We start from the raw sequence: 12,240 nt of genomic DNA, 5'->3' as shown, positions 1-12,240 counted from the left end.
TGATATGATGATGATGGTGATTATGGTGTCGATGGTGGTGGTAATGATGGTGGTAGTGATGATGGTGGTGTTGGTGCTGGTGACAGTGATGATGGCAATAATAGTGATGGTGATTATGGTGGTGATGTGGTGGTAATGGTGGTGATGGTGGTGATGATGGCAATAATGGGACTTCATAGGGTAGATGTGAGACTTTAATGAGTTAACGCATATAAAAGTCTTTACAGGGTGATCACTGCAGGGCACTTGCCTAAAGGTAACAGCTCTTATAATAATAATAATTACTGTCATCCAGAGATGAAAGGACTTATCCAGGAACAGAGTAGCAGGACCGGTGGCCCAAACTCCCCACCATCATTTTCCAGCCCATCACAGAGCCAGACAGAGTATTACAGAAATCAAGTAAATGTTAGAATACACATGATGCTGAATCAATAACGAACCCAATGTTGTGTTCTTCTGCGGGTATGAGACGTATGTCTGACTCCTACAGGCCTCAGGGCTTCATTGTGGACACAGCCTCCCACTGTCTAGGAGAGCTGGTGGAGAAACTGGGAGGTCCCCCTGAATCTGCTTGACATGGATATGGGATACTCACGTGCACTTTAAAAAATGTGGGCTGGGGCCAAGCAAGGTGGCTCACGCCTGTAACCCCAGCACTTTGGGAGGCCGAGGCAGGTGGATCACGAGGTCAGGAGTTCAAGACCAGCCTGGCCAACATGGCGAAACCCATCTCTACTAAACATACAAAAATTAGCAGGGCGTGGTGGCGTGTACCTGTAGTCCCAGCTACCCAGGAGGCTGAGGCAGGAGAATCACTGGAACCCAGGAGGTAGAGGCTGCAGTGAGCCGAGATGGCGCCACTACACTCCAGCCTAAGTGACAGAGCAAGACTCCATCTCAAAAAAAAAAAAAAAAGAAAGAAAAGAAAAGAAAAGAAAAGGTAGAGTAGGGGCAAACTGGCTCAGCCATGGAATTCTGCAGCTTTGCTGACCACTCCAGGCAGAGAGCACAGCCTGCACCCAGACCAGAGAGGAGAGGCAGTGTGCAATGTCCTGGTCACCCCTGACCCCAGCCTCTGCCCATCCCGCCCCAGTCCATTCTTGACACGGCAGCCACAAGGGATCTTAAAATGGAAATGAGATCATGTCAGTCCCTTCTCAGAACCTTCAGTGGCTCCCCACTACCCTTGGAATAAAATCCAAACACTTCCACAATCCATGTGTCCCTGAGCCAAGCTGGTCTTTTCTCTACCTCAGGGCTTCTGCACATACTGTTCCCTCTGCCTGAAACACCATTCCCGACTTTTCATGTGGCTGGCTCTTCTTCATCTGCAGGTCTCAGCTTAAATGTCACCTCCTCTGGGAGGTCCTCCCTGACCACCCCACCCATTCTCTACCCTGGTCCTGTGTCTTTTTCCTTCCTGACTTGAGTCACTGTTGGGAATGTGTTATCTAGTTGTTCGTGAGATTTCTGTATACTTCTCCTACTCAAGTGAGGATAGGTGGAGATAAGGTTGTCTCGCACTGAGGCAAAGAGAAGCTCAGGTAGGGGAGGGGCCATGTCTCTCTTGTTGACCACTCTATCCCCAGGGTCCTCCCATGGACCAGTGCCTGTTGGCCAGCAACTGCTCGGTATCTGTCCAGCAAAGGGCTGTGGCTGGAGCCTGGCCTGCCCTGAAGCTGGAGAATAAGAGAAGCTGTGACCCAGAGATTTGTCTTTTTCCTTCTCCCCTATGACACATAAACTACAAGCTCCAGGAAAAGGCATGAGTTATGTCTAACTTGTTCACCACGGCACCCCCAACACCTTGCCCTGTGTGTGGCATCCACAGAGGCGTGCTAAATATGGGTTAGGCACATGTTTTCATCCCAAGTACTCCAGTACAGAACACTGGAGTTTTCTGTAATCACACAAGAACAACAGCATTGTGAGATTGTTCAGCCACAGGAAGTGGAATCTTGTTGGATGCAACCTATTTCCCCCAATAGAGCCCTGCCCAGAGTTGATAGAGAGCTTAAGTTAAATATACTCCAAGTTGGGCACAGTGCTGCACATCTGTAGACTCAGCTGCTCTGGAAGATGAGGCAGCAGGATCGCCTCTACCCAGTAAGTTGAGGTTTTAGTGTGCGATGATCATGCCTGTGAATGCTACTGCACTCCAGCCTGGGCAACCTAGCAAGACCCTGTCTCTGAAATACACACACACACACACACACACACACACACACACACACACACAAACACACACACACACACACACACAAACTAGAATTATTCTAAAACTGAAGAAAGGGGAATATGGAATAATATTATCTCCTGAGCTAATTTCTCTCTCAACAGAGACATTTAAGCGACCAGGAAGCACACAAGGCACCTGGGCCCTGGAGTTGGATGATCAGGGCTTAGACCCTGGATCAACCTATGTGACCTGGGGCGAGTCATTTAATCTCTCCAAGACCCCATTTCCTTTTCTGCAAAATGGGCACATGTGCAGTAAATAATTAACCTGGGCCCAAAGAATTGGCCCTTTGCCCCTCCTGGGTGAAAGCACCTGGGAAGTAAATTCTAAGCCCTTGGAATGTTTTGCCTGTTAAGAATGTCTTTGTGGCTGGGTGTGGTGGCTCATGCCTGTAATCCCAGCACTTTGGGAGGCTGAGGCAGGAGGATCACTCCAGTCTAGGAGTTCAAGACCAGCCTGGGCAACATAGCAAGACCTCCATCTCTAAAATAAATAAGTAAAAATTTTAAATTTAAAAAAAAAGAGTGTCTTTGTTTACCTGGGGCATTGGGCCATGCCATATAGCCTTTGCTAAAAATGTGATTAATGCTGGTGGCCTTGGACCATGTGGTGTCAGCTCAGCCTCTGGAGGGGCTGAAGACTAAAGTCAGGCCAGGTGCAGTGGCTCACACCTGTAATCCCAACACTCTGGGAGGCCAAAGTGGGCAGATCACTTGAGGTCAGGAGTTCGAGACCAGCCTGGCCAACATGGTGAAACCCTGTCTCTACTAAAAATACAAAAATTAGCTGAGCGTGGTTGCGGGTGCCTGTAATCCCAGCTACTCGGGAAGCTGAGGCAGGAGAATCACTTGAACCTGGGAGGTGGAGGCTGCAGTGGGCCGAGATCACACCACTGCACTCCAGCCTGGATGGCAGAGCGAGACTGTGTCTCAAAAAATTAAAAATAAAATAAAAATTAGAAAAAGACTAAAGTCAGCCACGTAGGCAGTCAGCCATGGCTACGCAACTGACCTCCAGTAAACCCTCTGGATTTACTGAAGAGCTCAGGAGCTCTTCTCAGGTCAGCATACTCTGTATGTACTGTCACTCATCGCTGCTGAGAGAAGCTGGCCCTGTCTGTACAACCCCATGAGGAAAGGGCACCTAGAAGTGGTGGCAGTGGCTGCTGCCATCACACTGGCTGCAGCAGGGAGGTGTGGCTGGGGTTGAACACTCCATGGAGCCGGTGGGAGCCCCGCCCCTTCTGAGTTGGGACGGGAGCTCCTTGGGTGCCCCGGCAGCCTCCCAAACCACAGATGCAGACCCAGACCTCCTGCTCTGTGGAGCAGGCAGGAGCCCCACCCTCCTGGATGGGGCTACAGCTGCCCAAACTGCAGCTGTGGAACAGAGCCTCCCTGTGCTCTTGGGGGAGGGCTAGGAGCAGGCAGGATCTGCCTTCCTGGGTGCAGCGGCGGCTGCCTTCCTGGGTGCAGTGGCGGCTGCCTTCCCAGGCGCAGGAGCTGGGTGTCTCTGCAGCCTGCACCCTCAGGGACCCCAAGGAAGGACCCTCCTCCCCACCAAGTCTCTGCAAGCTCAGGGGTGTCCTCTCCTGCTGCCTGGCCTCTCTCCATTCTAGGGGCCTGCTCAGATCTCTTAGGGGGTTTGGGGCCGAGCCTGTGGGCCATGAATGGCAGTGGGAGGCCAATTGATTCCTGGGTGGAAGGGGGCAGGTCCCCAGTAAGACCCCACCTGCAGGCCAGGGAGGGCCTGAAGGCTGTGGGCCTGGCTGCCAGTCCCCTGGACTGGAGTAGGACTCGTGGTGCCTCTTTCTGGCTGGCCCACAGCTGCCCATGGACCAATCAGCACACACTTCCTCCCCTCTGAGGTCCATAAAAGCCCAGGGCTCAGCCAGAGCCAGGCAGAGGACGGCCAGAGGAAGACAAGGGCAGAGAGGCGATGGGATGAGTTGAGTACCCTCTCTGCTGAGAGCAGCAGAGGGTGGGATGACCAGTGGGCAGAGAGAAGCTAACCGCCCTGCTGAGAGCTGCAGAGACCTGCAGAGACGTCCGAAAGACTTGCCTGTGGAGAGGAGCCACCCTCTCCAGGGCCTCCTCTCTGCTGAGAGCTGAACACTCCGTGGGAAGACCTGCCTACAGAGAGGAGCTACCCACTCCTCTGAGCTGTTCTAACACTAAATAAACTCTTCCCCTTCTTCACTCTTCACTTGTCTGTGTACCTCATTCTTCCTGGACACAGGACAAGAACTCCAAGAACTCAGGCCAAAGGTGCCAGCAGCTACAGAGGTTTCCGGCCAGAAAAATGACACCCCAGAGATTCCGTAACAGAAGCTTGCCCCTGGGTCTCTCCTGTACTGCGCCCTGTACACCTCTTCCCTTGGCTGATTTTAACCCATGGCATTTAATCATGAGTGTCACAGCTTTTCTGAGCTCTATGGGTCCTTCTGGTAAAGTATCAAACCTGAAGGTGGTATTGGGCTCCCTTGAACTTGAACTTGCTGTCAATAGTGAAGATAGTGTTGGAGACTCCTGAACCTTGTAGCACAAAAATAGGCCCCCCACTTCATTGACATCAAGAAGGGGAAATGAGGGCTGGGCATGGTGGCTTACGCCTGTAATCCCAGCACTTTGGGAAGCCAGGGCGGGCAGATCACTGGAGGTCAAGAGTTCAAGATCAGCCTGGCCAACATGATGAAACCCCGCCTCTACTAAAAATATAAAAATTGGGCAGGGCACAGTGGCTCAAGCCTGTAATCCCAGCACTTTGGGAGGCCGAGGCGGGTGGATCACAAGGTCAGGAGTTCGAGACCAGCCTGGCTAACGTGGCGAAACCCCGTCTCTACTAAAAATGCAAAAATTAGCCAGGCGTGGTGGCTCATGCCTATAATCCCAGCTACTCGGGAGTTTGAGGCAGAAGAATCGCTTCAACCCGGGAGGCGGAGGTTGTGGTGAGCTGAAGTTGCGCCACTGCACTCCAGCCTGGGTGACAAGAGTGAAACTCTGTCTCAAAAAAAAAAATAAATAAATAAAAATTAGCCAGGTGTGGTGGTGCAAGCCTGTAGTCCCAGCCACTCAGGAGGCTGAGGTGGAAGAATTGCTTGAACCTGGGAGGCGGAAGTTGCAGTGAGCTGAGATCGTGCCACTGCACTACAGCCTGGGCAACAGAGAGAGACTCTGTCTCAGGAAAAAAAAAAAAAAAGAGAGATGAAACGACATGATGCATGTGAAACCCTCAGCACAGGGCCAAGCCCAGAGTAAGTGCTCAACAAAGACATGTTACTCCCACAGTGTCATCTGTTTGCTGGGTGGCTAAGTGCAGGGGCTCTGGAGGGTGAAATCCTGGCTCTGCTACTCATTGCTACGGGACCTTAGACAAGTCACTCACTCCTCTGGACTTCACGTCATCATCTAAAAGTCTTGTTAGAATGAGTTAATTAATAGACACAAGTCCCCCAAGACAGGCCCAGCACACGACACATGTTCCCTGTGCTGGTTTTTAATTATTGAAACAAACACCGAGCTCTGAGTCAGAGGATGCCAGGCCCAGCCCTAAGTCTGGCCCCAGCCAGCCACGTGAGCTCCAGCACTATGCCTGCAGGAACGCCACTTCCTTGTTGGGAGAATGAGAGCCTGAATTCCATGCTTTGGTGAAGGCTTTGGAAGGCTTTTTCGCTTCCAAAGTTGCCCAGTGTCACCCAGCAGGTTGGTTCTTAGTCTGCTCGTTGGGGAAATACCCAAAGCCTGATGCCAACCATAAAAGTGTGATTGATTCACCTGTTAAAACTTCTGCTGCAGAGCTTGGCTTGTCCGTGTCTGACCTGAAGGAGAGGCTCCATGGGAACACCGTGGGCTGAACACAGGCAAGACAGACGGCCCTGCAGGAGAGGAGGGAAGCGGGTGGGGACGTGCACCGCCACCCAGCCGCTGTCTCATCTACTTTCATTCACTCATTATATATCTTTCTTTTTTTTTTTTTTTTTTTTTGAGATGGAGTCTCGCTCTGTCACCCTGGCTGGAGTGCAGTGGCGCGATCTCGGCTCACTGCAACCTCACCTCCCCGGTTTAAGCAGTTCTCTGCCTCGGCCTCCCAAGTAGCTGGGATTACAGGCACATGCCACCACGCCCGGCTAATTTTTGTATTTTTAGTAGAGATGGGGTTTCACCATCTTGGCCAGGCTGGTCTTAAACTCCTGACCTCGTGATCCACCCACGTCGGCCTCCCAAAGTGCTGGGATTACAAGCGTGAGCCACTGCATCCCACCCACTCGTTATATTTCTTTTGAGTGCCTACTATGCACAATGGCCAAGAGACAAAAAAAAAAACCAAGTAAAGAAACAGAATAACAAAATAATCTCAGATAATAATCAGGCTCAGAAGAAAATGAAACAGAGTGGTGAGATACAGAGAGCCTGAGAGGACCTCTGATGGGGAGGTCAGTGTGAAAAGATCATTCTCAAAAAAGGCAACATATATTTTAGGCCGGGTGCGATGGCTCACAGCTGTAATCCCAACACTTTGGGATGCTGAGGCAGCGGGGGATGGCTTGAGCCCAGGAGTTCGAGATCAGCCTGGGCAACATGGTGAAACCCTGTCTCTATCAAAACTATAAAACATTAGCTGGGCATGGTGGCGCATGCCTGTAGTCTCAGCTACTCAGCAGGCTGAGGTGGGAGGATCACCTGAACCTGGGAAGTCGAGGCTATAGTGAGCAGTGATTGCACCACTGTACTCCAGCCTAGGTGACTAGAGTGAAACCCTGTCTCAAAAAGATTTTTTTTTTTTTAAGAGGAAGTCTCACTCTTGTCCTCCAGGCTGGAGTGCAATGGCGCGAACTTGACTCACTGCAACCTCTGCCTCCCAGGTTCAAACGATTCTCCTGCCTCAGCCTCCCAAGTAGCTGAGATTACAGGTGCCTGCCGCCACGCCCAGCTAATTTTTGTATTTTTCGTAGAGACGGAGTTTCACCATGTTAGCCAGGTTTGTCTCAAACTCCTGAACTCAGGTGACCCGCCCGCCTCGGCCTCCCAAAGTGCTGGGATTACAGGTGTGAGCCACCATGCCCGGCCTCAAAAAGATTTTAAATGATGAATCTCATGCCTATAATCCCAGCACTTTGGGAGGCCGAGGCGGGCGGATCACCTGAGATCAGGAGTTCAAGACCAGCCTGGCCAACATGGTGAAACCCCGTCTCTACTAAAATACAAAAATTACCCGGGCGTGGTGGCGTGCGCCTGTAATCCCAGCTACTGGGGAGGCTGAGACAGGAGAATTGCTTGAGCCCAGTAGGCGAAGATTGCAGTGAGCTGAGATCATGCCACTGCACTCCAGCCTGCGTGACGGAGTAAGACTCTGTCTCCAATCAATCAATCAATCAATCAATAAAATTATGAATCTGTATTAAAGATTTTATTAACTCATTATTAGTGAGGGAACCAGGCAGAGGTTACAACCAGTTCAAAGGAGAAGAAAGAACAGATACATTTCTAGATCAGGATGCAAATATACACCAAACTGGCTTCTTCCACAGTGGGGAAGGGAAGCCAATGTAACCTCCTCTGATGAAATTTATTTGCATGTCCATAGGCGGAATTGGTTGCATTGCCGTAGGTTCTCTATGACTTAGAGCACCATAAAATAGCACAAAGGTGATGAAAGGCTGGAGTTAGACAGCAGGAAGCCTCTTCTCCAAACAATGCTTAGTTTTCCATTGAAGACATCAGTAACCTTTAAAAATAATATTTTTGTTTATTCCAAATTTCTCTTTTTGCCGGGTGCTGTGGCTCACGCCTGTAATCCCAGCACTCTGGGAGGCTGAGACTGACGGATCATCTGAGGTCAGGAGTTTAAGACCAACCTGGTCAACATGGCGAAACCTCGTCTGTACTAAAAATACAAAAATTAGCCGGGCGTGATGGCACATGCGTGTAATCCCAGCTACTCAGGAGGCTGAGGCAGGAGAATCGCTTGAACCCGAGAGGCGGAGGTTGCAGTGAGCTGAGATCGTGACATTGCACCACTCCAGCCTGGGTGACAAGAACAAAACTCCACAGTAAAAAAAAAAAAAAAAAGTCAGCCACCATGTCCGGCTAATTTTTTAGTATTTTTTTGTAGAGATAGGGTTTCACCATGTTGCCCAGGCTGGTCTGAAACTCCTAAGCTCAAGCAACCCACTCACCTCGGTCTCCCAAAGTGCTGGGATTACAGGCGTGAGCCACTGCACCAAGCCCCCAAATTTCTTTATGTCAGGTAAAACATCACTGAGAGGTGACATTTGAACCAAGATGGTATGTATGTCATGGAGTCCCGCTGGGCATGGTGGCTTACGCCTATAATCCCAACACTTTGGGAGATTGAGGCAGCAGGATCACTTGAGCCCAGGAGTTTGAGACCAGCCTGGGCAACAGAGCAAGACTTGATGTCTGCAAAAAAATTTTTAAATTAACCTGGCGTGGTGGCATGTGCTTGTGGTCCCAGCTACTCAGGAGGCTGAGGTGGGAGGATTGCTTGAGCCTGGGAGGTCTAGGCTGCAATGAGCAATGATTATGCCACTGCACTCCAGCCTGGGTGACAAAGCGAGACCCTGTCTCAAAAAAAAAAAAAGAGTCCCATGCAAAGACCTGGGGAAGGGCATTTCCCAGCAGAGGAAATAGTCAGTGCACAGGTGCAAACAGTCGGAAATGAGTTTGGTGTGTTTGTGTTTAAGGACTCAAAAGAAGGTCAGTGGAACTAGAGCCAGTGACAGAGGGGCCGCTGGTAGGCAAAAAGGAGAGGGGCAGGCAGGAGCCACGGCCAGGGGCACTGGCTGGGGTTTTACCGTAAAAAATGGTGGGAAGCCCTGGAGAACTCTAAGCAGGGAAGGAAGAGGATCTCACTTTTTTTTTCTTTTTTGAGACTGAGTCTCTCACTCTGTCACCCAGGCTGGAGTGCAGTGGCATAGTCTCAGCTCACTGAAATCTCTGCTTCTCAGGTTTAAGTGATTCTCATGCCTCAGCCTCCTGAGTAGCCAGGATTACAGGCATGTGCCACCACGCCTGGCTAATTTTTGTATTTTTAGTAGAGTCGGGGGTTTCACCATGTTGGCCATGGCTGGTCTTGAACTCCTGGCTTCAAGTTATTCGCCCACCTCAGCCTCTCAAAATGCTGGGATTACAGGTGTGGGACACCGCAACCAGGGCAAGGATCTCACATTTCAAAAGACTCTTCGGGCAGCTGAGACTCTTACTATTTAAAATGACTGCAGGCAAGAACCTAAACTTCCTACAAAGCTTTCCTTAGAGGCGTTCAGGAAATAATCCCGAAGCCAGAAGCTGGAAAGAAAGAATGACAGGGAGAGATTGGCAGAATGTGGAGCATTGAGAAAGCTCCTGCCTCCTGGTGGGAGTGAGGTTGGTTCAACCACTCTTGGGAACTGGTAGAATCTGCTAAAACTGAACATTCCTCCACGCTTCAACCCAGCGCTTCCGCTCCAACTGCAAGGCGAGCACAAGTGCATCAGAGGACACGTGCAAGACTGTTTACAGCAGTGCTATTATTTCCTGTAACCTGGAAACCACCCCAGTGCTCAGCAGTGGTAGTATGGACCCATTGTGGTCTACTCCTACAATGGAATACTGAACTGCAATGAAAAGAAAGAAACTACTATTGGACGGGTGCAGTGGCTCACGCCTGTAATCCCAGCACTTTGGGAAGCTGAGGCGGGCGGATCACTTGAGGTCAGGGGTTTGAGAGCAGCCTGGCCAACATGGCGAAACCCTATCTCTACTAAAAATACAAAATTAGCCAGGTGTGGTGGCGCATGCCTGTAATCCCAGTTACTCAGGAGGCTGAGGCAGGAAAATCGCTTGAACCCGGGAGGTGGAGGTTGTGGTGAGCCGAGATTTCGCCATTGCACTCCAGCCTGGGCAACAACAGCAAAACTCCATCCCAAAAAAAAGAAAAGAAAGAAAGAAAGTAAGAAAGAAAGAAAGAAAGAAAGGAAGGAAGAAAGAAAGGAAGAAAGGAAGAAAGAAAGGAAGGAAGAAAGGAAGAAAGGAAGAAAGGAAGAAAGAAAGAAAAAGAAAGAAAGAGAAAGAAAGAAAGAGAAAGAAAGAAAGAAAGAAAGAAAGAAAGGAAGGAAGGAAGGAAGGAAGGAAGGAAGGAAGGAAGGAAGGAAGAAAGAAAGTTAAAAGTTTAAAAAGCAATGTGAAAAGGCAGGAATGGGTGCTGCATTTCCTTCTAGGGCTGCCCTCATTGAGCCATTCGATTCCTGGGTGGGCAGAGGGCCAGGGCCTCAGGCCCAGCCCAGGGAAGCCAAATGCCAGGGCCCACAGTCTCCCCAGAGTGGGTTGGCAAAGAATGACAGGACTGGTTCCCCAGCCTGGAATCTAAGCTGAGCCTGCAGCCTTCGAGCTGGGAGGAACTTGTGGCTGCCTGGCTGCCCCGCTGCCCCGCTTCATTCACTGAATTCAGAAGAGCCCGTGGCGAGCCTCTCCCACGGACCGCCGGGTACCCGCCCTGGGCTCTGCTGCCTGGATGCTGAGCCTGATGCGGGATTCCTCTCCCAGCAGCGGGGAAGCGCTATTATTAGTTGATTAATTTGCAAAACAAACCTGGCTGGGGCAATTGGTCTTGAAGGAAGGTTCTCCCAGGTGAGTAAATCTGAGACAGGACCAGAAGAATAAACTTGGAGAAGAGCAAAGTGGCTGACTCTGGTGTTGAGCCCTGGCCTCGCTGAGGACCCCGACTCTGGACTCTGCTGTTACACAGGGAATGCTGTCTGGAATCGGCCCGGTGACAGGTGGGGGATAGACAGCTCTCCCCTCCATCTGATGCCTGCTCCTGTTCTCCTCCTTGAGCATCAATCGGGAGAAAGACGTGGGTTTGGGATTTTCCCCCTCACTTCTCAGTCCAGCTGGGGCAGACCCGGAACTGCCCCATCCCAGTCTGGGGGGAGACATGATGCTCCATCCCCCAAAGCTGAGCCCCCTCATGGGGCATCCAAGAGAAGGCAATGGGTCCCCAGAACAGGGCCCAGACCTCCCCCTTGCTCGCCCGGCCCCACAAAGCCCCACTCAGCTTCTCCACTGCCTTCATTGTCTACAGACTTCAACCTCACAAAACGCCCAGCAAAAGCCCTGCAGTCCACGGCCCAAAGGCCACAAGCCAGCTATTGTGACATTCAAGCTATTGTGACATTCAAGCTGGCCTGGGAGGCTTCACTTCCCACTCTCAGGAGCTTTTTAAAGTATTTCTTAAAAATGCATCTCAGATGGGGAAAGGAGGTAGCAATTCTATTGCCAAGGAAAATGAGATTTTGGCCAAGCGCAGTGACTCATGCCTGTAATCCCAACACTTTGGGAGGCCGAGACAGGAGGATGGCTTGAACCCAGGAGTTCAAGACCAGCCTGGGCAACACAGTAAGACCCTGTCTCTAAAAAAAATGTAAAAATTACCCAAGTGTGGTGGCACATGCCTATGGTCCCAGCTACTCAGGAGGCTAAAGTGGAATGATCACTTGAGCTCAGGAGTTAAGAGATAACGGTGAACTATGATCACGCCACTGCACTCCAGCCTGGGCAACAGAGCAAGACTCTATCTCAGGAAGAAAGAGAGACAGAGAGGGAGAGAGAGAGGAAGAGAAAAGAAAGGAAAGGGAAGGAAGGAAGGAAAAAGGAAGGAAGGAAGGGAGGGAAGGAAGGAAAATGAAATTTTCTCCTAATCCTTACAGTCGAATAGCTAGCGACCACAACTCCTATCATTTGAAAACTCCTTGAAATCAAGCATCTCTTGGTCAACTTGACCCCTAATTTGTTTTGTTTTAAGGACCGTCTAGGACAAGGAAGTCGTGTTCTGTTTTCTCCCAACCTTCTGGAAATCCTTCCCAAGATGGGAGGACTGGAATTCCAGAACAAGGGATGACAGGAGCATGAGAAAGGTGGGAGAGACTGTGGCCGGACCTCACCTGAGAAAGTCAGCCCTTCCCAAGGCATCCATGCACCTGGGCCCCTCACCCACTTGGCCCC

The 12,240-nt window shown here is 50.7% G+C and overlaps 1 protein-coding gene across 10 annotated transcripts in view; it reads right to left on the bottom strand.

Moving 5' to 3' along the window:
- C1H1orf127 (chromosome 1 C1orf127 homolog) overlaps nt 1-10,973 on the bottom strand; it is a 37,222-nt gene extending 26,249 nt beyond the window's left edge. For 7 of the 10 annotated variants that reach the window (XR_008492464.1, XR_008492465.1, XR_008492467.1 and 4 more), the window contains exon 1: nt 6,013-6,110. The gene's annotated coding sequence lies outside the window, so the exon portion shown is untranslated. Of the gene's footprint in view, nt 1-6,012; nt 6,114-10,827 lie in introns of those variants that run through there. The other 3 variants (XM_054439782.1, XM_054439792.1, XM_054439775.1) reach the window with 2 other exon arrangements.
- Between the last annotated feature and the right edge of the window lie 1,267 nt (nt 10,974-12,240).

Source organism: Pongo pygmaeus, chromosome 1 (assembly GCF_028885625.2).
Source record: "Pongo pygmaeus isolate AG05252 chromosome 1, NHGRI_mPonPyg2-v2.0_pri, whole genome shotgun sequence".
Lineage (NCBI taxonomy): Eukaryota > Metazoa > Chordata > Mammalia > Primates > Hominidae > Pongo > Pongo pygmaeus.
Note: the sequence above shows the minus strand (reverse complement) of the source record. Positions and strands in the feature narration are given on the sequence as shown.